Source organism: Phymastichus coffea, unplaced genomic scaffold (assembly GCF_024137745.1).
Source record: "Phymastichus coffea isolate CEN01 unplaced genomic scaffold, Cenicafe_Pcof_1.1 PCOF00006, whole genome shotgun sequence".
NCBI lineage: Eukaryota > Metazoa > Arthropoda > Insecta > Hymenoptera > Eulophidae > Phymastichus > Phymastichus coffea.
Genome location: NW_026706817.1, coordinates 3,088,278 through 3,113,479, shown reverse-complemented (window position 1 = coordinate 3,113,479; position 25,202 = coordinate 3,088,278). Strand labels below are relative to the sequence as shown.

General features: G+C 36.4%; 1 pseudogene; it reads left to right on the top strand.

Moving 5' to 3' along the window:
* Positions 1-1,244: 1,244 nt before the first annotated feature.
* Positions 1,245-1,835, top strand: LOC131668600 (uncharacterized; annotated as a pseudogene).
* The last annotated feature ends 23,367 nt before the right edge of the window (positions 1,836-25,202 follow it).

Below are 25,202 nucleotides of genomic sequence, written 5' to 3'. Positions count from 1 at the left end.
ATATTATAAGCAGTATACATGAGCTGGCAGAGTCGGCTTGAGCCAAGCTGTATTAGCATTCGAGTTTAGTTTTGTTTTGTATTTCGGTACGTGAACATCTTGAAATCATGCAGAGCTATCCGAAAGGTAGTAAATATTCAACTGATCGCACTGGTAAGCCATTCCATGGCAATCAGTTCGTAAATGTTTCGACATCTGACGATGAAGAAGCTAATACGAGCCGTAGTGAAAATAAATTGGCTTCAGCAACTACGGACGATGTCATAATTCATCCGTCACATTGCTATCGAATAATTGAGTTTGTCTCTGTATTTTTAGCAATTTCCGAAATAGTTATTTGCAATTCGTGTAAGCAGCGAATAACTTTTGCCGAAAGCGGCCATCGAGGTCTCGGATTCAAAATCGTTTTAGCGTGCAAATGCGGTAAACGAGAAATTCAATCTGGCCCATTGATCAACACTGGCTACGAAATCAATAGAAGAATTGTGCTCGTCATGAGGCTTTTGGGTGTCGCACGAGAAGGCATTAACATTTTTTGTGGTCATATGGACATATCACCAGGCTTAGCTAAATCGACGTATGATCAAATCGTGCAGCATCTGTATTCAGCGCCGAAAAAAATGTTTGACAGCGCCTGCAAAAAAGCCGTCGCAGAGGAAAAAGAACTTAACGTTAAAAATGGAAGACCAGCTGACCATTTGAAAGTTTCAGGCGATGGATTTTGGTAAAAACGTGGCTTTACTTCATTATACGGTGTAACTACACTTATCGGGTATTACAGTGGCAAAGTGATCGATCTCATCGTCAAAAGTGGATATTGTCATACTTGTGCTCTGAAGAAGAATACATTGGACGACGAAGAGTTTGAAGAATGGTATCAAAACCACAAGGAAAATTGTTCTTCGAATCACGCCGGCTCGTCCGGAAAAATGGAAGTTGATTCGATAATGACAATGTTCTTGAGATCCATCGAGAAATTCGGAGTAAAGTACAGTAATTACATTGGTGACGGCGACTGCAAAACATTTCTTGGCATTCTGAACAGTAATCCATATGGCCCGGAGCTCACAGTGACAAAAAACGAGTGCGTGGGACATGTCCAAAAGCGCATGGGTACTCGTCTCCGAAACAAAAAAAAACAAGAAAAGCTCGGTGGAAAGAAGCGGCTCACCGAGACTTTAATAAAAAAATTAACCATTTACTACGGTCTGGCCATTCGAAGAAACTTGAATTCTGTGGAAGACATGAAAAACGCTATAATGGCGACACTCGATCACTATTGCTCGACGGATGAATCACCTCGCCACGACCATTGCCCAGAAGGCGCCGACAGTTGGTGTGAGTGGCGCAAAGCCGAGGCAGCAAATAAACTGGCTGATTTTCAACATTCGCCACGTGTCATCGACGAAGAGGTTGAGAAGCACATTCGTCCTGTGTACGAGGACTAATCTAACGACGATCTGCTAACGAGATGCTTGGGTGGACACACACAAAATGCGAACGAGCCGTTCAATTCCACTGTGTGGCGCATGACACCTAAACACCTTCACTCAGGCATTAAAATTGTCGAGATTGCTACCTACATCGCTGGAGGAATGTTCAATGAAGGCTACAGTGCAGTATTACAAACAATGCAGATATTAGACTTGAAAATTGGACAGCAATGCATGAATTTCTCTCGGCAAGCCGACCAGGTGCGTATCGCCCGAGAAAACAGACGCAATCTACTCGCGAGCAAAGAGGCCAGAACAGCGCGTATACTCGAAAATTTCGGCGAAAATTAGTTTTACGAAGAGTCTGAAGAACAAATGTATGGACCAGGAATCGCCGATTAGCATAGTTACGTGGTAAGTTCAATAAAATTACGTTTTTTTATATACGAAAACTTTGACGCGCGATTTCTCGGTTTTACATTTTTACGATTTTTCCTAATTGGCGGGAAAGATAGGGAAAAAACTAAACGTCCTATCGAAACGAGACAAAGTGGGTTTTATTTGGAATTGAATTTTCTTCAAGCTGAACCTAAAAAAACTTAAGAAAGTTAAGATTAACTAACTTTTTAAACAATCTAAAGTGAATTTTTTGTTCATTTAGCGATAAATTGTTCAATTTTCACTTTTTTTTTAATTTTCTTGGTTTACCTAGAAACTACACTATTGGAGAATGGAAATTTTATCTGATTTTTTGTTTCAGATTAAAATTGCGATCTGCATTTTTCCCGCCGCACGACAACTACAGAGTGGAGGCGCCTCGGCCGAATGCTTCTACGAGCCACAATATAATCTGTATTTTAATAAAAAAATTTAAGAAGACTCTTGAAATATGTTTTAATAAACCCTGAAAGTTTCATTCCAATCGGATATTTCATTCCTCCCCCAAAAAATTCTCGAAAAAATCGATTTTTTGACGCCTCTAAAGCAGGCTCCCCCTTAATATATTCTATTCTGGAAAAAGGGGGGGACCATTCATGAGAGAGTGCGCCGCATGTTTTGGCTGATCGTTTGACCTCTACTGTGCAATAACGAACTTTGACAGTTGCAAAATCATTAAGTTGGAGGAGGGATATTTCAGTTACAGTAGAATTAATTATACAGGTCTGCAAAAAAAGTTTTGAGTTATCGCAAGAACGCTATTCATGTATTCCGAAGGTTTTTGATGCGCTGAACACAAATCAGGCATCAGAAATGCTTTATCATGTCACGTTTTCAAGATATTCTAACCTAAAAGTGCGAAAAACACGTATTTTCGCTGTTTTAGAAGCTACATTACACCGCAAAACATTTCTTTTTGCTAAAAAGGAATCTAACCATCTCAAAGTACCGCTTCCGCCCTTTCCAACGCGTTTTTCAAGTTTAACAAATCTTTTTTTTTCACGGAGATATCATCGAATGAATTTCACCACTTTAACGATTTCATAACAACAGTACCAACAATACAAATATGACAGCCCCACGAAAAAAAGTCATATGTAAACAAAAGTGCAAAAGGTGATACCATTACATTTATGTTTTTGGGGTCGCTGAATCCGAATCCACGATTCATTTGACCCGATTAGCTCAGGGATCAAAGTTAGATCAAGGTCAAATCAAGATTATCCCATTAATCTTGGTTCAGGTACTGTTTCTATAGGTTTTTGAGGTCGCTGAATCTGGGGTGCGTTTGACCTGGTTGGCTCAGAGTCAAAGTTAGGTCAAGGTAAAATCCAAAAAATTGCATTGAATGAACCCGAATTTAAGGTTTATCTGACCAATAACCCCTTAATATTTCTATGGCAATGTTAGTAACCCCCTAATAACCCTCTAATAACCCCCCCCCCCCCCTAATATGAACTATTCTATAAACATCCTAATAACCCAACCCAATGGCAATCCTATCAACCTCCAATAATGCAATGGCAGTGCCATCAACCCCTAATAACCTCCTAATAAGCGCATTAATAAGAACTATGCTATGAACCCCTTAATAACCGCATTAATAAGAACTATGCTAAGAACCCCTTAATAGCGCGCTGGCAATCGTTACTCCTTTCGATCAAGCGGGATTTTCAGAACAGGATAGTTGTGAGTCCAGTTTCCGTTGATCATACGCACTTCTTTTCAACAGTCCTTTTCATTATAGTTGATAGGTTTGGCGTATTTCTCGCGATCGAGCGGCATTTTATTGACAGTTCTTTTCAGGATAGTTGAGAATTCTGCTTTGGTCCACCTTACGCGCATCTTTTCAACAGTTCTTTTCAGGATAGTTGAAAGATTCGGCGTACTTCTTGCGATCGAGCGGCATTTTCTCGACAGTCCTTTTCAGGATAGTTGAGAATCCCAGTTGAAGTTTCTAGTAATCTTCATCGTCTTCGTGTTCCTAAGATCTATTTTATAATGTCTCCCTGGAGTTGCGTGAACGATCCTAACAAGTTCTGTAACGTATGTGGACTTTATGCTACTAAAAACCAAAGGAGAAATATTACGCCTTCAATCGAAACTACTTACAAAAACTATTTCGGCTATTTTATCGTGAATGTAGACAAATCTTGGGTGTCAAAAATAATTTGTGTAAGTTGCCATACAATATTAAGTCGTTGGAATACAGACGACTCTTCGCAAAAATTGCCTTTCAGTTCTCCGATGATCTGCTGTAAGCCACGTGATCATAATGACTGTTACTTTTGTTCTATTGACCTGAAAGGTTTCAACAGTAAGAATAAATCTGCAATTTTGTATCCTAATGTCTCATCTGTTACTAAACCAGTTTTACGGGGGACTCTTGTCTGTGAGAAATCATCACCCCTAAAGAAATCAGATTGTTTACCTACTACTTCCAAGAGCTCAGACGAAATAAATGGTATCGAGGTGGATGACGAAGATCCGCAGTCAGATGATAGTGCACAATTCGATACAACCGAAAGTCCTCAATTGTTTACACAAGCTCTTCTAAATAATTTGGTTAAAGATTTGGACCTGCCAAAAAATAAATCAGAATTTTTAGGTTCTAGGTTGAAAGAAATGAATCTGTTGGCTCCAAAAACAACTTTTTCTTGGTACAGAAACAGAGAGCAAGAATATATCAGATATTTCGCAGAGAAAGATGGATTGACTTACTGTCATGACGTGACTGGCTTAATGACAAAATTAGGCTTGATATACGTCGCTACTGAATGGCGTCTCTTCATCGATTCTTCTAAAAGAAGTTTGAAGGCTGTCCTCCTTCACAATGGAAATAAATATGCTTCGATTCCACTAGCCCATTCAGGGTATCTAAAAGAATCTTACGAGAATATGCAGATAGTTCTTGAGAAAATTGAATATGAAGATTATAAATGGCTTATATGTGGTGATTTGAATGTAATAACTATACTTCTTGGACAGCAGTCGGGGTATACCAAATACCCATGTTACAATTGTTTGTGGGATAGTAGAGCTACTACACGTCATTGGGAAGGATCTAAGTGGCCACTTCGCATGTCTCTGAAACCAGGATCACACAATGTTCTCAAAAAACCCTTGTGTGATCCAAAAAAAATGCTTTTACCTCCCCTCCACATAAAATTAGAATTGATTAAGCAATTCATCAAAGCCCTTGATCAGAATGGAAAATGCTTTCACTACTTATTGGATAAATTCCCAGGATTATCTAATGCAAAAATAAAGGAAGGTATTTTCACAGGTCCGGATATAAGAAAGATGATGAAATCGGCTGATTTTCAACAAACGATGACAAGAAAAGAGAAGGCTGCATGGGTGAATTTTGCAGCGGTTCTAGAAGGATTTTTGGGAAATAGAAAAGTAGAAAATTATCACGTAGTCGTTCAAAATATGCTTACCAGTTTCAAAGAGTTGGGTAGTAACATGAGTTTAAAAGTACACTTCCTGAATTCTCATTTAGATTCTTTTCCTGAGAATCTTGGAGCCCTAAGTGAGGAGCAAGGAGAAAGATTCCACCAAGACATCCAAGAGATGGAAAGAAGGTATCAAGATAGATGGAATGTTAATATGTTAGCTGACTACTGCTGGGCTCTTAAACGTGAAGATAATGGTCTACAGCATAAGAGAAAGTCAGGAACCATCAGCCTAGACGAAAAAAGGAAACGATTCCACAAATCAGAAAATTGATAACATTGAAGTATCTGACATAATGTGGTCAATAGCATTGCTATTGGGTAATTAGGGGGTTGCTAGCATTCTCATTGCGTTATTAAGGGCTTATTAGTTTAGTTCTAAGTATATAGGGGGGGGCTATTAGGGGGTTGATAGGATTGCCATTGAGTCACTTTAGCATTTTAGGGGCACTTTAGCATTGCCATTACGCTATTAAGGGATTCATAGAACCATTCATATTAGGGGGTTACTAGAGGGGTGATAGCACTGTCATTGCGTAATCAGGGGGTTATTAGCATAGTTTATATTAAGGGGTTATTAAGGGGGTGAGTTATTATGGGATTAATAGGATTACCATTGGGTTTTTAGGGGGTTCATAGCATAGTTCATATTAGGGGGTTATTAGAGGGTTATTAGGGGGTTGCTAACATTGCCATAGAAATATTAGAGGGTTATTGGTCAGATAAACCTTAAATTCGGGTTCATTGAATGCATTTTTTGGATTTTACCTTGACCTAACCTTGACTTTGAGCCGACCAGGTCAAACGCACCCTAGATTCGAATTCAGCGACCTCAAAAACCTATAGAAACAGTACCTGGACCAAACCTAATGGGATAATCTTGATTTGACCTTGATGTGAATTTGACCCCTGAGTTAATCGGGTCAAATGAATCGGGGATTCGGATTCAGCGACCCCAAAAACATAAATGTAATGGTATTACCTTTTGTACTTTTGTTCACATATGACTTTTTCGTGGGGCTGACATATTTGTATTGTTGGTACTGTTGTTATGAAATCGCTAAAATGGTGAACTTCATTCGATGATATCTCCGCGAAAAAAAAAGATTTGTTAAATTTGAAAAATGCGTTGGAAAGGGCAGAAGCAATACTTTTAGATAGTTAGATTAGTTTTCAGTAAAAAAAATGTTTTGCGATGTAATATAGCTTCTTAAACAGCAGAAATACGTGTTTTTCGCACTTTTAGGTTAGAATATCTCGAACATGTGACGTGATAGAGCATTTTTGATGCCAGGTTCGTGTTCAGCGCATCAAAGACCTTCAGAATATGTTGCTCATGTTCGTGCGATATAAATCATGTTGACCTGTGTTATCGGATTAGGAATGTCGCATTCAGCAATGTCTACAAGAGAAAAGTTAGTAAAGTTAGTAAAACGTTGAAAACAATCATATGCTATGAAAAGAGTATTTTGAAGTATTGTTGGAAAAACATGCTGAGAATTCTAAAACATCATTTTTCAATTACTACTTGTTTTGATGTATGATTTTTTTAAACAATTAGTGTGGTGTTTGAGTTTCTTTGTCGTTTATTTTTGTTTTAATATTTTCTTTTTCTTTCACTTCCAGGACTAAGTAGGGACTGGCAAAGTGACTGCCCGTGAGTTTATGTGGCTTCGGGCCACTTTTTAGAAAAACCCATTGACCGACTTTGAATTTGCTAGGATTTGTTTTTTTATCGTATTGTATTTTGGTTTTTTCTTTAGATGTTATTAATTTTTCTCTAGCTATTTCATGTATATTATGTAATTGTTTAACCAAGTTTTTCACGTAGCCTTAGTTGATCGGTAGTAAATCTTGCTCTAGCAGGGGCTCTGCGCTTACTAGGCGTGGCTTACGAGCGAATAGCAGTTCCCATGGCGAGAACTGGTGGCTGCTGTGCCAGCTTGTATTATAATTAAATATAGCAAGTTCGACATACTTGTCCCAATTTTTGGTCTTGGAAGTGAACATTTTTAGATATTCAATTAATGATAAATGAATTCGTTCAACATTGTTAGCCTGCGGGTGATAAGCCATTGTAGTAATATGCTTAATTTTGAAGCGAGCTGCAATAAGTTTTATTAGTTTTGAAGTGAAGTTAGTGCCTCTGTCACTTACTATGATGTTAGGTGCTCCAAAGGTACATATTAGTTTTTTAATAAGGTTATCAGCTACAGTAGTAGCTGTTTGGTCTGTCATGGGTGCCGCTATGGCGTATTTGGTAAACGTGCACATGCAGGTAAGTAAGCGTTTGCCGTTTCAGTAGGTTCGAGTGGGCCTACTACGTCTATACTGACCTTAAAAAAGGGAACCGACGAAGTATCGGTTAGGACCATTTTTTCTTTGACAGTATGCCTATTTAATTTTCTCAACTGGCATGGTAAGTATTTTTGAATGAATTCTTGCACATCTTCCTTTAAATGTACCCAGTAGTATTTATTCTTGATACGTTTGTATGTTCTATTGCAACCGTTATGACCGCCTATCGCTGAACAGTGGGCCTCTTTGATTATTTGTTGAGGATGCTCGATGGGGGCGAAAACAATATGTCCCTGGCATACTATAATCTTGACTTCAGAATGACCCAGTGTATTTTTTATCATTTAGTCTCTCTATTTTTATGACGGATTGGGATAATAAAATGCATCTTGTTCCCTATTTTGATTACAGTGGGAACGGCTAATTGTAATTTGTTCATTTGTGGTAGTTTATCATGCTTACATAAGCTGAGTGCACCTTCATCCAGGGGGGTACCAAAGGTGTAAGTAAAGTATAAGTAATTGTCTCGCCTCATAAATAGCACCGTCCTGACAATAGAGAATGTTTTCATTAGGTGACGTCACGAGTTCGGTAGGGGAGTTGACTGAGACTTCAAGCATCACGTCTTTGAAAAAGGTCATATCCTGTTTTGATTGTGTATCCTGTTTATTTTTAGAGTCTTCATTATGTGTAATATATTGCGTGCCAATTTTATTGCCTTCAGAGCAGTACATGTTTTCGGCAACTGTAGGATAATTAGTATGCGTGTATGGTTCTGTTACTGGCGTGTCCACTTCCTGAGGAGGCGGATTCTTTTTCTGACGCGACAGGAGGGACTTGATGGCTTCCAGGTATTTTGTACTTGGTTGTCGGCCCCTCGCGCGTCACGTGGTTATGGCCTGCGTATTTCCTGGCCTTTTGGTGTCATCATCTAGTTGAGCTGTTAAGACCAGTGTTTTAAACGGATCTTGCCTAGTTGCTTGCAAATGCTTATTGAGCTGTTCGATTTCCTATATAGGATTTCGAGAGAGTGCGTCTACTTGCGAGATCCCTCGTAGTTCGTATCTGTCTAATATATTTATGTGGACACCGTCTGGTTTGCTTGAAATTTTTAGTAGTGAGACTGCTGCCCCGGTGTCTACGATCAAGCTAAATTTTTGTTTAACTGTATTTATTTCATGCTGTATTGTGGGTGACAGACTGTTAAGATGCAAAAGGATGATTTTTTGTGCGTGCGAAGTTTGAGGAGCTGTATTTACAGGGGTTCCCGGGCAGCGCCAAGTGTCTTGGAACCCTTGTCTTTTTCCGCTTGTTGCAATTTTTGATTTCTGAGGTTGCGTTTTTCGCAATCATTCTACCAGTGTCCCGCTTCTTTACAGTAATTTCAAATCGAGGAATTAGTTTGTTGCAATTTTTCTTGCGAATTTAAATTGGCTGGAGTGCTTGTTTTTACTTGATTTTGGGTAGCTCAATGTGGCTGCTGGTTGGAACGGGGACTAGGCTATTGTTAGCTGCTGTGCGAGGCTCCGCCGACGGCTGCTGTTTGGGCTACTGCCGTTGCTGCTGCATAGTTGACCGAGTCTGATTTTGATTCTGCGGTATCCAATACCAACAGTCTTTAGTTGTGTGTTTTGGTTTATTGCAAATTTAGCAGATGTTAGTATCCTCCACTTTTATTAATCGAACCGGCTCTACTTTAGGTTGGGTTAGCGCTTTTACTGTTTCGGTTATTTTCTCAGGTTCCTGTACGTTAAATTGTCGTTCAATTTCTATTGCTTTAGTTGTGGCTAATTCTAAATTTTCAGCTCCCTCATACGCGCTTTGATGTTCCAATATAAACCGCTGATGAAGACTTTTACTTTATGTTTTTCAAGTTGGCTTTTAAATCAAGCATAGTTTCGATTTTCCCTTACTGTTGCTTCAAAAAGTTTGTCAGCTACTGTTTTTGATTTATTAGAAAATGTGACTACATTCTTACCACGTTTTTGTTTTAAGGTTGCTAATTCGCCTGTCAATTGATTTCAAGTTTTTGCTGATCTGAACAGTAGATCTAAAAATTTAATCATTTATTCTACATTATCAAACGTTTTTCCTTGCACGCTTTTAAGTGAGCAAGGAACCGTTAAGTTTGATTTTAATTAACTTGGTGAGATCTTTTTCATTGATTGTCGGGACTATGCTGCGTGCCTCTCGACAACCGTCGATAAATAAGTGTAAAGGTATGTTGAATCCATCGAATTTAGGTACGAAGTTAACAGCGTCTTTCAAGCTAAAATTTTTTATTGGTGATACTATGTTTTGTATGGAATTCATTAGTCCTGTTCTGAAAGTCCCCGGCGTATAATACGTGGTAAATTTTCCGATTTATTATGAGTTATTTCTGGTGATTTGGAAGCGGATGTTGTATTAGTCATAGACACGTTTGTAGTGGGCGCGTTATACGTGTCTAAATTTTCAATTGCTGTTTCGTAACCTGTTTGATTTTCAATGAGCTCAAGTACTGGAATTTTACTTTTATCTAATTTTAATTTTTCGAAGTTTATACCCGTAATAGCGTTAAGAAGGAATTCTGGATTAAAATTTTTACTAGTTATTTCAATGAGGATGTCGAATATTAGGTTATCTTTTCATAGGAAGTCCAAAGGGTTTATATCAATGTAGTCTTGTAAATTATATTTTAATCTTTGTAATTCCTCGACTCGGGTAATTTGCTTTGTTTCGGCGGGTGGATGGCTTTGATGCAGATATGCGAAACATTTTGCTAACGTAGTTTCCCTGTTTGTCGCAAAGTTTGGTTCTATTTCTAATTTTTTCTATTTTCTAATTTTTCTAATTTTTTTTAATTAGTATTTTGAGTGTAATTAGTTTTCGTTCGTAAGGTGTTTCGACCATTGTAATTTTTTTGCGATAAGATCCATTAGGATAATTATTCCAAAAATGAGGGGCCCCTAATTATTATGTCTAGGCGAGGAGATGTTATGGCTAGACGTAATAATGTCTATAATACTGTCGCGTTGGTAAAAGTTGGATCTTAGTCAAGAGTTAAGCGGAGGTTGGTTAAAGGGATAGCGCCTTTATTATATGTATTGTGGTTAGGTAGATAACTTAATTTCTTACCTTGTTAGGACGGGGTTTCAGAAGAGATTTTACGAAACAGTCTGAGGTGTTTGCACTTGATTAAGATTTATTGTTGACAGACAAGTTTATAATACTTAGCAGAGTATAATTCCGATTTTGAGTAGCCGGGTAGCGGAACTTAGAAATAACTAAACCAGTATAAGTACGCGTATGAGTACTAGCTTGAATATGAGCTACCGCGGATCCTGATCCAGCCTTTTTATACCGTAGGCTGATGTGCCCCTCTTCTTGTTTTTGCCAAATTAATATGCGGTGAGTAATATTCGCGGAAATATTATGGAGAGCGTGCTTAGCCTAATCTATCTCGTTATATAGATTTACAAATGTTTCCGGGAGGGTTGATACGATAGGAAGTTAAATTACCGCTACCCGATTAGTTAAAATAACCCGTGACATTTAATTACTTATCATGTTCCGTCACGTACGTTTTTTTAGTATCGACGTGACAAAAGTATTTTTAATAGCACAACTGCCCGGGGAAATTAATTTTAACTGTTTTATAAACGATATATTTGTACTCATAAAGTGTAATAAAAGTGTATACTGATTGCTTTTAGGAAACACAAAGTAGAAAGAAACCAACAAAAAAATCTAAACAACAGAAAATTTTTACAAAAACGAAAAGATACTTTCATGAATAGTAAATCAACAACATCAGACGATAGCGATAATGATAACACAATGGATAAGAATAGTAACTTTGATGATGATGAAGATATGAATAAGACAAATTCTGCTGATGATGATGAAAGCGTGTTACAAGAACGTATCGAAAGTAGCCAAAGAGACAAACGAAGCAAATCATTAAGCCACTCTATTTCAAGATCACTTGTACGCACCCGAAATTGTCATTACTCGACTACTCGCACAAACTTATTTCCAGGGAAAGGTAAAGAATAGTAATTGAAATATAAACAGTAATGATATTATTTATATAACATTATTTATGTACAGGGCAAAAACATAAAAGATACTCAACTTCAGATATAAGAAAAAACATGCGAGACGATACTCATAACGACCAGCGGCCGTGGCCATCAGAAAATCTCAAAGGCAGCATATCCCGGAGACGATTCAAGTTTTTATACAAAAGCGGATCTGAGCAGCAGTCGAAAAAATACAACGACAAAGACAAAGAGCACAACCTAACCAACATTCCAGAAGAAAACCGGGACCCGTCTCTTGATTCTTGAATCTTCTCTTTTAACTCCAAGCAGGTTGATCTTCAGTCTTCCAATGACGACTCTAGACCCCAAGCCAATCATCATTCCAGAAAACAAAGAACCCGTTTCTTGAACGTCAGGAAATTTCGAAAGGAGTACTATGGGGGATATATAGGAGATTGAACTTGGTTGGGAGTTGACGCTCTGTGGTCCAACCCAAGTTCCTGTTCTGGCATTTGCCCACAGCTTGAGAAAAGCACAGCACGAAAAACTCAAGCAGAACAGTTTTCCAATTAACGACGGTCAACGTATTTTGCAAGTCTATCACTATGTACAATTTTATTCTTATGTCTAGGGGATTGTCTTATACAATAAACAACGTCGTTAATTTTTTGAATAACTTCATATGGACCTTCCCAATCGGATTGCAACTTCGGGGTTTTTCCAATTTTTCTCTTCGGACTGAAGAACCAAATTTTTTCTTTGACTTCAAATGACTTGAAAACAGAAGATTTATCATAGGTCATCTTGGTACGGTTGGATTGTAAATTCATCTTTTTTCGAGCAACATCATGAATTTAGTGTAATTGATGACGAATTCTTGTGACATAATTGGAGGAAGTTATGGGAACAACGTTGCGTGGACATCCTTGGAGTAAGTCAATGTGCAATCGAAGATTTTGTCCAAGGTACATTTCCGCAGGAGTCATCCCTGTTGTTTCATTTCGTGAAGAACGAAATGCCGGAAGAAAAAGCGGAGTGAGTTCATCCCAATTCCGTTGATTTTCTGAAACGAACACCGACAGATACTGCAGAATTGTTCTATTAAGACGCTTAACTTGACCATTAGATTGTGGATATAAAGGTGTCGTTCTAGTTTTATGGATACCCAATAAAACTGTTAATTCTTTGAACAAATTTGACTCAAAATTCCTACCCTGATTTATATAGATTTCTAATGGAACTCCATGACGGGAAATGACTTGGGAGACTAATCCTCGAGCAATTGTCTTGGCTTGATTATTTTTTAGAGGAATTACTTCAGGCCATCTCGTAAAACAATCAATTATAACCATTAAATATCTATTACTTGATGAAGAAGGAGGTAATTTGCCTAAAATGTCGATTTGAAGTCTTTCAAATGGAGCTCCAACATTATAAATCTGTAAAATACTTTTACCTCTTCCTGATGGTCTCTTTTTAGCAATACAAAGATCACAACTCTTACACCAATTATCAACATCTTTTTTATAAGAATCCCAGTAAAAATGACGTCGAACCTTGTCCAGAGTTTTGTTTATACCAAAATGGCCACCAGTAGAAGAGTTGTGAGCTTCTTTGAGCACTTCATTGATCTTACACTTTGAAACAATTAATTGCCACACACATGTTTTCAAATCATGTGATTCCCAACGTCTAAAAAGAAGATCGTTACGAATAAAAAGAGAACCCCACTGAAGAGTATAAAATTTAAACGAAGAACTTTTTGAAGAAACAATACGTCTATCAGGGCGTTTATCCTCCTTTTTAAATTTAAGTAGGACACTAATGTCCTCATCTTTTCCTTGTTCTATTTTCCAATCAATAGGATTATTTTCAAGAAGACAGATTCTACCGACTACCTTTTCAACTGCATAGTTGTTTTCAATTTTTGAGCAATATCTACAAAAAGATTCATCGCAGGGACGACGTGAAAGTCCATCTGCATTAATATGAGAAGATCCTTTCCTATGAATAACCTCAAAGTTAAATTTACTTAATTTTCCTAACCACCTAACTAACTGACCATCTAAGTTCCGAAAAGAGATTAGCCATGTAAGAGCTGAATGATCTGTACGAATTAAAAACTTCTTACCAATGAGATAATGGGAGAAATATTCAGAAGAATCTATAACCGCTAAAAGTTCTCTTCTAGTAACGCAGTAATTGCTCTCAGCTTTGGATAGAACCCTACTATAATACGCAATGGTTCGTTCTACACCATTCTGAATTTGTAAAAGAACAGCACCAAGCCGATGTCCTGATGCATCAGTATCTAAGATATCTTTATCTGGATATGCCAAAATAGGAGGGGATGTCAAGGCCTGCTTTAATTTATCAAAAGCTTTCTGAGATTCAGAAGTCCAAACAAATGGAATGTTTTTCTCAGTTAACTTATAAAGAGGTTTGACTATGTCAGAAGACTTTGGGACGAATCTTCTTGAATATAAAGCGAACCCAATAAAACTCCTAATCTGTTTCTTTGTCTTAGTAATTGGCCATTCCAAGACAGCAGAAACTTTCTTGGGGTCCATACTTATACCCTCCTGAGATATAATATGACCTAGGTATTCTGTCTGCCTCCTAAAAAGTTCGCACTTTTTCGGGTTAAGTTTCATATTCGCCTCATCTAAACGAGAGAAAACCTTACCCAAATTATCTAACATTTCTTCGAAGTTCTTAGCCTTAACCATAATATCGTCTAGGTAAACTAGACAAATTTTGTGGATCAAATCTTGAAGATTAATTATCCTCCATTAACCTTTCAAAGGTAGCTGGAGCATTGCACAAACCTAAAGCCATAACTTCAAATTCCCAAAGAACATTACCTACAGAAAATGCTATTTTTTCTTTATTCTGAGATCTGAGTTTAATTTGCCAATATCCTAACTTTAAATCTAATGTTGAAAACCAAGAATACCCTATTAGATCATCGAGAATTTCTGAAATATTTGGCAAAGGAAAAGAATCTTTAATTGTAACAGCATTTAACTTTCTAAAGTCTACACAAAACCGTAATGTACCATCCTTGTTTTTTATAACTAGAGGGGAACACCAAGAACTTTTAGATTTTCTAATAGCTCCATGTTTTTGCATTTCCAAAATTATTTTTTGGATTTCTGCATTGTAGTGAAAAGGGGGTCTACGAAGAGGTTGTTTAATGGGACGGGGGTCAGAAAGCTCTATCTTATGTTCGATCTTATTACATGCACCAATATTTACTGATCCATCCGTAAAAGTCGACTTATGTTGAATAAGGAATTCTTTGAATTTCTCTTTCTGAGAAATGTTCAATTCAATACAACTTCTCTCGTACAAGTCTTGTAAATATTAAGGAATTTCAGAGGAAAAAGAAGAGAAAGAAATACAACCACAAGTTTGTTTTTCGGAAACTGGGAAATTACCAAAGAGGCCTGTTTCTATACTCGTATGGGAAGTAATGCCTGCAGCATCAAGAAAATCTAACCCTAAAATGAAATCATCTCCTATGTCAGCGACATAAATAATTAAATCCAAACGGTGTTTTCCTAATTCTATATTAACAGGTGTCTTAAAATATACAGGAACATTTTCGCCTGTAGAGTATTTAAAGTTAGAAGAATCACAAGGAATTCTTTCTTTACTGGAATCAAACAATTTAAAATAAAAAATTGAAATATCAGAGCCGGAATCGAATCTAAATGTACATAAACGTAAACAAGAAACTAATGCAATACAACTTTCGTTGTCATGCCATCTAAACTGAGCATTAAACTGAGCTTATTGTCGAACTGACGAATGAAATCGCGGAAGGATGAAGTACATCAAAAGTGTCGGGTTGTAGGTTATATCCTAAATTGATATGGGTATTCGCAATTGGAAGTGATTGAGTGTTAGAAAGGTTGGATGTGTTTACATTTATAGGTGATATAGAGGTATATATCGAATGTTGAGGGATTGAAACAGATGTATGTGTAAGAGTAGGGTTGAAAAATAGAGGTAGATGGAATCGGTACAACATTACAAGAAACCGATGGTGAAATGACAGATGTACTGCAGTTGCTTAGCTGTGTTAATCGTAATTGCATCTCTGCTAGTTCTCTGCGAAACTGTGATTCAATGTCGATTCGTAGGCGATGTTAGTCTTGGATAGCTTTCTCTAATGTAGCTTGTCGTTGAGTTAATCGGTCACGTTCTTCTCGGTTAGCTTGTGCATCTTCCTCTCGAAGACGACGTAAAGTTACAACTTCTAGACGTAGTTTTTCTGATTCTGCCTTTGCTGCATTAAGTTGGTGAAGAAAAGATTGTGATTCGTCAACCGACAGCACACCACATTGTACTGGTTCTTGACGTATAAGTTGTATCTCATCTACCAGCAGAGAAGTTAACGAGCGTGGACCTTGATCCAGCGATAGCGGGTCGTTCGGCAAGCTCGAAGGCAAAATTGTTTGTTGAGCAGATGTAGAATTAGAAATATTAACGGATGATATATTTACATTTTCGACGGTGGCTTCCACTTCGAAAATGTCTGATGTAGCAGTGTCGTTTGAAGCAGCAGCAGTGGTCGCAGCTTCAATTGCAGACTGTGCCCTCGTTTTTGTCTGCAGCGGCACATGTGATGGTGTACGTATTGTTTTTTTAGATTTTTGAAAACTCATGTTGTACAAACAGTTCACTGTCACAATTTCAAAAAAAAGTCTGGACAAATTCAAAAACGGACGAGCCCACAAAGTGTTACGTTTACGTATAGTCAATAAAATACGCAAATAACACAAACTAAAACTTTATTGAAACACAAACGTGATGCTTTCAATTTGACGCTCAGGCGTCAACTAACTAAACAACAACAAAAATATTTATTCTGACGTTGCCGTGGATACAAACGTACGAATTCGATATTATAAATCGCATTCGTAACACTTTTATTAATTTTATCATTTTCTCAACTTTAATGGCAATTAAGAATATTATATAATTTAGTACAATTTAGACTCTTTGTGACTTTTTCTAGTTTGGTTATCAGCTATTTGACTGACACAATTTTTAGTTCATAACTTAGTTTATCACTTTTTGATATTTTTACGGTATAAATACTTTTACTATAGCATGTATATTTTATGCTGCCATAGTATTATAGTATCTATGATTATGTGAACTATATCATAATTACTGTTACATATATAAAAGTGAGGCGTATATAATATCTTATATTTTTTTATAGTATGCAAATTCATGTTGAACTATTAAAATTTTTAATAATCATTTATGTTTTTAAATTATATTTTTTCATTGTTTATACATAAACCTTATTTATGTGCATTATTATAGTACTAACATTTGATTAATAAAACTATACTTATTGATATCAACAATTATTTCTTTTTATTATTAGTATTCGTTCATTCAATAACAATAATTTCGAATGCAAAATAAGCAATTTACCATTAATAATTATTTATATCATTTTCATTAATATCATATTTATAAATATTAAATCAGTTCTGATTCTGCTCTGATTCTGTTCTGATTTTGCTCTGATTTTGTTCTGATTCAGAATTACGATTTCAGACAAAATCAGCATAAAATAAGAATAAAATCAAAACAAAATCAGAACAAATTCTGAGCAAAATTAGCTCTGATTCAGAACAGATTTTTTAAATAGGGCAACTATAAACATTTTCGAGCTGGCATAGTTACTCATGCTTGTGTGTCGTCGCAGAATTCTAATTTTAAGTTACTTTCTCATTTTACAAGATGACGGATCCAATATAGCCGCCACGCTAATAAAAAATTTGTTTACTCGTTCAGAGTGAGCGAGTAGTCGTTAGACATATGTTGTTGGTTCCTGATTTTGAATTGTCGAACCCAAACAGAACCAATTTTTCCAGGTACACAATGATGCGAAGTTGAATTGGAAAAAATAAAGATTTATTCTGATGTAGAATAAATTGCTTTTTTTATCTCCGAGATCAAAAAGACAGAATGCCATTCAAAAAAACTCAATTTGACCTTTAAATAACCTTGAAGTTCAACCCCAAGGTCAAATTTAAGGTTAACATTGAATAATCAGGAATTAATCCTATAACTTTTGTATGAAATATTTTTTACAAAAATGTGTTACCGCCTTGTTATTATGCTGTCCCGGAATTTTCAGACACCCTGAATAAAAGTATGAACTTGTGCTAAAAAAATTTTTTCGTTTAAATGTTGGATTATCGCTTGTATTAATATAAATGTCCAAAAATGAAAACGAAATTTTATAATATGTAAGAGAAACGTGTATATTTTTGTAATAAGTTTGTACTTATGTAAAGAAATAATAATTAAAATGTATTTTATGTAAAGGTAAGATGCACGGTAAGAAAAAAAAAGATAGATGTAATGACTATGTATGTAACTCATACTAATGTTATATTAATGTTTATTATGAAGTAAAAGAACTCATATAATGATTGTATCAATGAATTAATATAGCGTAAAATGTGAAATGTATAAAAGTTATATATACTAAGATTGTAACCAAAGTCCTTTTCTAAGCTAGTAGGCTGAAATAAACTATTCAATATTTTTTTTGTAGGAGAGGGAATCCATTTACGGATCTTCATGGGGGTTCATTTGCGGACGTAACCCTGAAAATATCGTGAGACATTACTTCAAGGTGGGACCAGGTTATCAGCCGCTCAGGCTATTTCAATCTTCATACTTCATACTCCACTCCTTGAATCCTCGTCCATCTTTTTCTATCGCAAGACGGACTCGACTAAGCAGGCGACCTTGATCCACGTCTCTTTTTCTTGGAGCTTCAGATCTATGATATTTTCAGGCCTGATGTATCTGACTTCTTCCTGAAGCTCCTTCCTGTTCGTCTCCCACTTTTCGCATACCAAAAATATATAGAGAGCATCACCGCAGAGATATCTACAATGGACACCGCCGGGCTCTACCACTTTCTCTATTTTATGGAGATACACTCGGAAAAGGTCTTGTCCTGATACGAACTGGGTGAGGTTATAGTTTACCTCACCGTAGAAGTGATGGATCTATGACTCGAGCTGATTTATCAGCCGAGCCATCCAACGCTAGTGGGTGTCCTCTACCCAGCGGCTCTGCCAGTCTTGCAAAGTTGCAGTCTGGCAAGCTTTTCTTAAGCACTCTTTTTCTGGTGGATGATTCTTCGTTCCTTAACCTTTAGTTAAGGAAGTTAATGAGTACTATGATCAGCGCCGTGGGTTCGAAGACCGTGTGGTAGGAGCACGTGATGCGGAGGGCCCCTCTCCGGTGCACCGCGGCGATCCTCCTTCGACGGATCTGTAACCGCAGTACATCAGCCTAGATTTCTGTTTCGTAGAGCATTATGGACTCGGAAACACGTAAAAGCAGACATCATTCGTGGGCTCCCGGTATTGGCCATTACCCTGTTCAAGTTCGCTGTCACATACGCCGTCTTGTCCGCCGCCTTTCTGATCTGGCACCCGAACGTGAGCCTGTTGTCAAGCATCACCTCCAAATACCTAACTGCGGTGCTCGTCTGGATTGTCGCATCTCCTAAAGCCATCAGTCACACAAGAGGCATGTGCCTCTTGATGAGAAACACAATCTCTATTTCCGGCGTCGCCAGTTGAAATCCATGATCTTCCATCCAGAACATGATGCATCGCATGATCTGGCCGAGTCGCATCTGAGCCGCTTCCGCATATCTTGCGGTGATGTCGATTGCAACATCATCCACGTACCCAACCAGGAATCCCTGGGCCACCCCAATAGCTACTTCTTTTCATCTTTGATCATCCCGCGCTTCGTAAACCAGGAAACGATTCCATAGGTAATACACGACCATAGTCCCGCTCCACTGCATCGAGAGCGTCGTTCCATCTTACTGAGTTGAAAGCGTTTTTCACGTCGAGTAATGCCAATAAACAGACGGGGCGAGAATAGTGTTTTTCCTGCTCCGACCTCTTGGTAACCCCCACAACCTCGTGGATGACGTCGATCTCACATATCGGAAGCCGTACTGTCTGGGGTGCTACTATTTAATAATAATAAGTCTGACAACATGAAGATCTCGGGTTCAACTCTTTGTCAGATCGATATTTTATTTTATTTTTTTATGTAGTTTATGTTTTATGGAATCTTTCTGCGTTATTTTATTCAGAATACTTGTGTATTATTTATTTATTCAATTTTAGGAACAATTCAATATTATTGAGTACAAAATTTGTACGAATTTTGTGCAAATTATATATAAACCTATACATTGTTTGTATAAGACTTGTACTGAATTTGTACAAGTTTTGTATAAATTTTTTCGAAAAAAATATGTATAAAAGTTGTACGAATTTCGGATGAATATTACGTAAGGTTTATACAAATGTTGTATATATTCTTGTACAAATTTCGTACATATACTGTACAAAATTTGTATACTTATTTTCACTGGGGCGTACAGTGTCTCTCTTTTTGGAGACACACTCGAATCTATTACATCTAACAAATCTTTAACCGACAATTCAAAATTCAATCTATCTAATCACAAATTGATATTAGTCTTTGAATTTAGCATGTAATCTCCTCAAATTAAATGCTGCGTCCAATGATACGATTCTACTCTCTCCTTTCTCCTCTTTCTAACTCTTCCTTCTCTCTCTACTCTCTCTCTTCTCTCTCTCTCTCTCTCTCTCTCTCTCTTCTAACTCTTTTTTCCCTCTTTAGTCTCTCTCTTTCCTCTCTAGCTCTTTCTTCTTTCTCTATTCTCTCTGTCTCTATGTCTTGTCAAACTTTCTTTTATTTCTCTTCTCTCAATTTTCTCTTTCTGGATCCCTATAACCGTTGGATTGGTGTGAGATGGCGCTTAATGTTGTTGTGTTTGTTGGTGATGTTCTTAACACTAATAAGCAGTATTTTATTAAACATTCATATTTTCTCTAGAAAGGTCTATTAGTCATAGATTCCTTTAAAATTGTTTAATAGCTTTATTCCTTTAAGATTGTTTAATGACTTCACTAAACTCTATACTTTAATTGATTTACAGTGTGTGTTAATTTATAAGTTTTTATCACTCTCAGCACCCCCACATGCAGTAGCAGTCTGCTCTATAACTCGAATCAGTAGTCGACCGTCCCCGACCATGTCATTCGAATTGAACATTTAAATAACATTTTTTCCACATTGACTGGATACATCTGATCTAGTCCGAGATCCGACAAATACTTTTCAAGTCAATCGGCACTGTTACCGTATTCACTTTATGTTGGCCATGTATAACGCAACAATCGAAATAAATGTGAAATATATATTTTTTCTATGTACAAATATGTAAATTATCAAATTATACATACACACACACACATATAGATATATATGTGTTGGTGTGGACTCAACTTAGACGACTTTTTATAGATTACAATATAAACCTTATAGATACGTATAGATTAATATGAAAAGGTAATCTATAACAATTTCGAGTTGATTACTGCAAAAAAGGTATCCTGATAACTAATCGGTTTAAACGACTTCGACCTATAAATGCTCTAAGACGGCCATCTTTAGGGAAATGTAAAATATAATACGTTTAGAATTTTCATAATAAAAGTATCTTTTACCAGTCCATAGACATTTTCAAATCGGATTCAAAAAGACTAAGCACGATTGGCAGGAATTATATAAAACGTTATTCAATATCAGACGTACTAATTAATAAAAAACATACGAGGGTGGTCCGATAAGTACTTAGCCTCATCGCTCGATGGCGCCACTCTTGCAAAAGAAATATTCTATCACGTAGTACAACCTTCTCGATGGTTACTGTTAAGATTTCAGCCGGATCGGAGTTGTAGTGTATTTTTGAGAGCGTGTGAAAGCAAGTGTGTCCGTTGATTTTTGAAAAATGGAAAAAGAGCAGTATCGGTCGGTGATTCGATTCTTGTTTTTGGAAGGGAAATCGCGCAGCGAAATCAAAAAGCGCTTGGATGCTGTGTACGGTGACTCTTCTCCTTCGATGGCGACCGTCAAAAATTGATTTAACGAGTTTCAACGTGGTCGCACGTCGATTTTTGAAGAGCCACGTCCAGGTGCTCCGAAAACGGCTACCACGGAGGATAACGTGACAAAAATTCACGATCTCGTATTGGCAGATCGACGATTGAAGGTGCGTGAGATAGCTAAGATCGTAGGCATCTCAAAAGACCGCAACCGTGAGACAACTTCAGAGCAATGTCTGACGCTGTTTAAGCGCAATCCGAAAAAGTTTCTGTGTCGTTTCGTGACAGTCGACGAAACATGGATCCACTGGTATACACCAGAGACCAAGGAACAGTCGAAACAGTGGCCTTTACTCGGGGAAAGTGCTCCGAAGAAGGCGAAGACTGCCTATCGGCCGGAAAGGTGATGGCCACCGTTTTCTGGGATTCACAGGGTGTGATCTACATCGACTACCTGGAGAGGGGCAAAACGGTCACAGGGCTGTACTATGCCGAATTATTGGACCGATTTGACGTCGAATTGCAGAAAAAACGGCCCCATTTGGCGAAGAAAAAAGTGCTCTTCCACCATGACAACGCATCGGCTCCCACCTCCGCCGTCGCCATGGCCAAATTGGTCGAATTAGGCTACGAACTGCTGCCCCATCCACTGTATTCTCCAGATTTAGCCTCGTGCGACTTCTTTTTGTTTCCAAATTTGAAAAAGTCACTCGTCGGGCAGAAATTTGAGTCGAACGAGGAGGTAATCGCTGCCACGGAAGCCTACTTTTCAGATCTCGAGGAAACGTATTTTTCAGACGGGTTAAAGAAGTTGGAGCATCGCTGGGCCAAGTGTATCGAACTAAAATGAGACTATGTTGAAAAATAAAACGCCACTTTTCCAAAATTTTCGTTTTGCTTTTGTAGGCTAAGTACCTATCGGACCACTCTCGTACATCAATAACGATATTTTTATCATATACACATATTCCCTAGCTTACAATAAACTCACAGGTATTTTCAAATTTCAAAAATATTAAATAAAACCTGAGATATTGTAATTTTTATTTAGTAGTTGCGTTGGTCACTTACTGTTAACCTGCTTATTTGAGCACGTTTTTTATTAATTTTCGATTCCTTATATCTCGGGTTTTATATAATATTTTTCAAGTTTAAAAATACTGGCGGATTTGTTGTGAGCTAAAAAATGCGTGGATGAGATCAAAATATTGTTAACGATATAAATAAACTTTTTCAATTGTTTAAACAATTAATTTGTACATAACTAATTACTGGTTTATTTTTCCGTAAATTACTTTGAAAATTCATATTCAGAAGCTTAAAATACATGAGAAATGTAGTTATATAGAGTTTTTCACTCTCATCAATCACCTCAATCAATAAAATTCACCCTTGCTTCTCAAGACTTGTCAGAACTGTAGAACAACTAGAAACTGAAATATAAAGAAACTAGACAACTTTTTAATAAATTTTTAATTTTAAAAATAAGGTTTATATTTATCTATCGATTTCGAGTGTTTTTTAATTGTTCAGAGTGCAGCAATATAAATTTTTTCATTAATTTGTACTTATTTCCATAATAACTTTCAAAACTTAGATTAATCCTAAACTTTCTTTCTTGGCTGCCAGGGCGGTGCAGCGGATTCGTTGAATCGCGAATAGAATTACTGTTGAAAATGTTATAAGTTTTTTAAAATTATTCAACATATTTGTTAAAGCTGATTATCAAATGAAATCTTAATATGGAATCTATACTATTAACTATTAAAACAATTGATGAAATGTCATATACAGAGAAATATAAATTGATTTCTGACAGTTTGCTTATTTGTTTTGAAATATTAAAAGAAAATAATTATATACAAGTTGGTGATACTAATAACCGTTCACGTTATTCAAAAACGATGTTAAAGAATTGGTTGATTACGTGATTGATTTTATTGATAATCTTGAAATAGGCCATTTTTATAAAATTTATCTACAAATTGAACTAAACATGACTTTACCAAGTATTTTACAAGACATAGAAGACTTTAGTAATTATATGCAATCTCAATTGTCAAGTAAATGTTGAAATTATATGATCATGTATTAAGTTTTTCAATCGTTCGTATTGTTAGCTAAATATAGAACACATTAAACAAATTAATTTAACAAACTTAACTCAATGTTATCTTTTTTAAATAAACTTTGTTTTTTAAACATTTTTAAGGCAATGTTTTAGCATTTTTTTGTTGTTCTAAGAACGATCTCTTGAACATAACTTTTCTTTCGATTTTTTGAAAAACTAATAATATGTTATCCTAGAGATTATGAGAAATTAAATAACATATTAACAAATACGTATAAATATCAGCATTACTTTTGGAATAATTCGTTGCTTAAATTTGCGAGTCAATGATTTATCCTTTAACGATTTAGTACACTGATAACTTGGTAACACCGCAAAACGGTACTCAACTCGTTTCATAACAATCTAAACGAATCAGTCTGCTGCCTATAATACATATATTTATAGTCGTCGGAGATTGATTCTGTCCATATTTCAAATGAACTTGCACGATGTGGCAACGTTGTACGGCAAAACTGCTGTATTTTGCCATACCGACAGTAGAACGTAGTGAGAGAACATATGGGACGAGCATAACTGTGGATATCAAGTGAATGTCCTTAAAAGTTGTTATATATTTAAAACAAGGTTTCAAATTTAACTTTTTACAATGCGGTTTATATATACAAAGCTTATTAAATTTGAAGTTGGTAATTTGAACATAATAAAATTATTTTTCCAGATAATGTGATTTCTTTTTATGCGTAATCAATAAATAATGTAATTATACCCTAATCAAATAATTGATATTTATTACAAATGTGTCAAATTTATCAAGTCAATCACGTAATCAGTCGCAAACAAATGAATATAGTCAATCAAGTAATGGATTCGAAAATACTGACAATAAATCAAGTCAATCTTCATATGAACCACAAGAAAAGAAATGTAGACGTGAAACTGTTCCATTAGATTACAAATTCAAAGTCTGTAATTTAGCTGTGGAATATTCTAATTGGAAAATAAGTACACTTCAGAATAATAGTCGTATCAAATTGAATCGTAGATTAACTGACAGAATGGAGAAAACATATCTGAAAAGGTGGAACTGTTTATGATAAATATACAATTATTACAAAATGGCCATTGAGAGATTATTCACATGTTACAACCAGAAATCTGTAAGAATGGGCTATGTAAGCCACCACACAGTTCCAATCAGATGAATTCCAATTCATTGCTTCTTCGATATGGGTAAAAGCATTAAAAACAAATTTTTTATTAAACAAAAGAAAGTTACAAAATATGTGAAGCCAACAGAAAAAAAAGTCAGTTAATAAATTGAAAAATGATGCATTAGATTTTCAGCAAGAATGCTTACCTTTCATAACTAATTTTCATTTAGATTATGTGCTAAACAGTGATCAAACTAGGTGTAAATATCGTACCAATGTTAATCGAACTCTTGCTTTTCGAGGTCAAAAAAGAATTGAAGTAGATATTGAAGA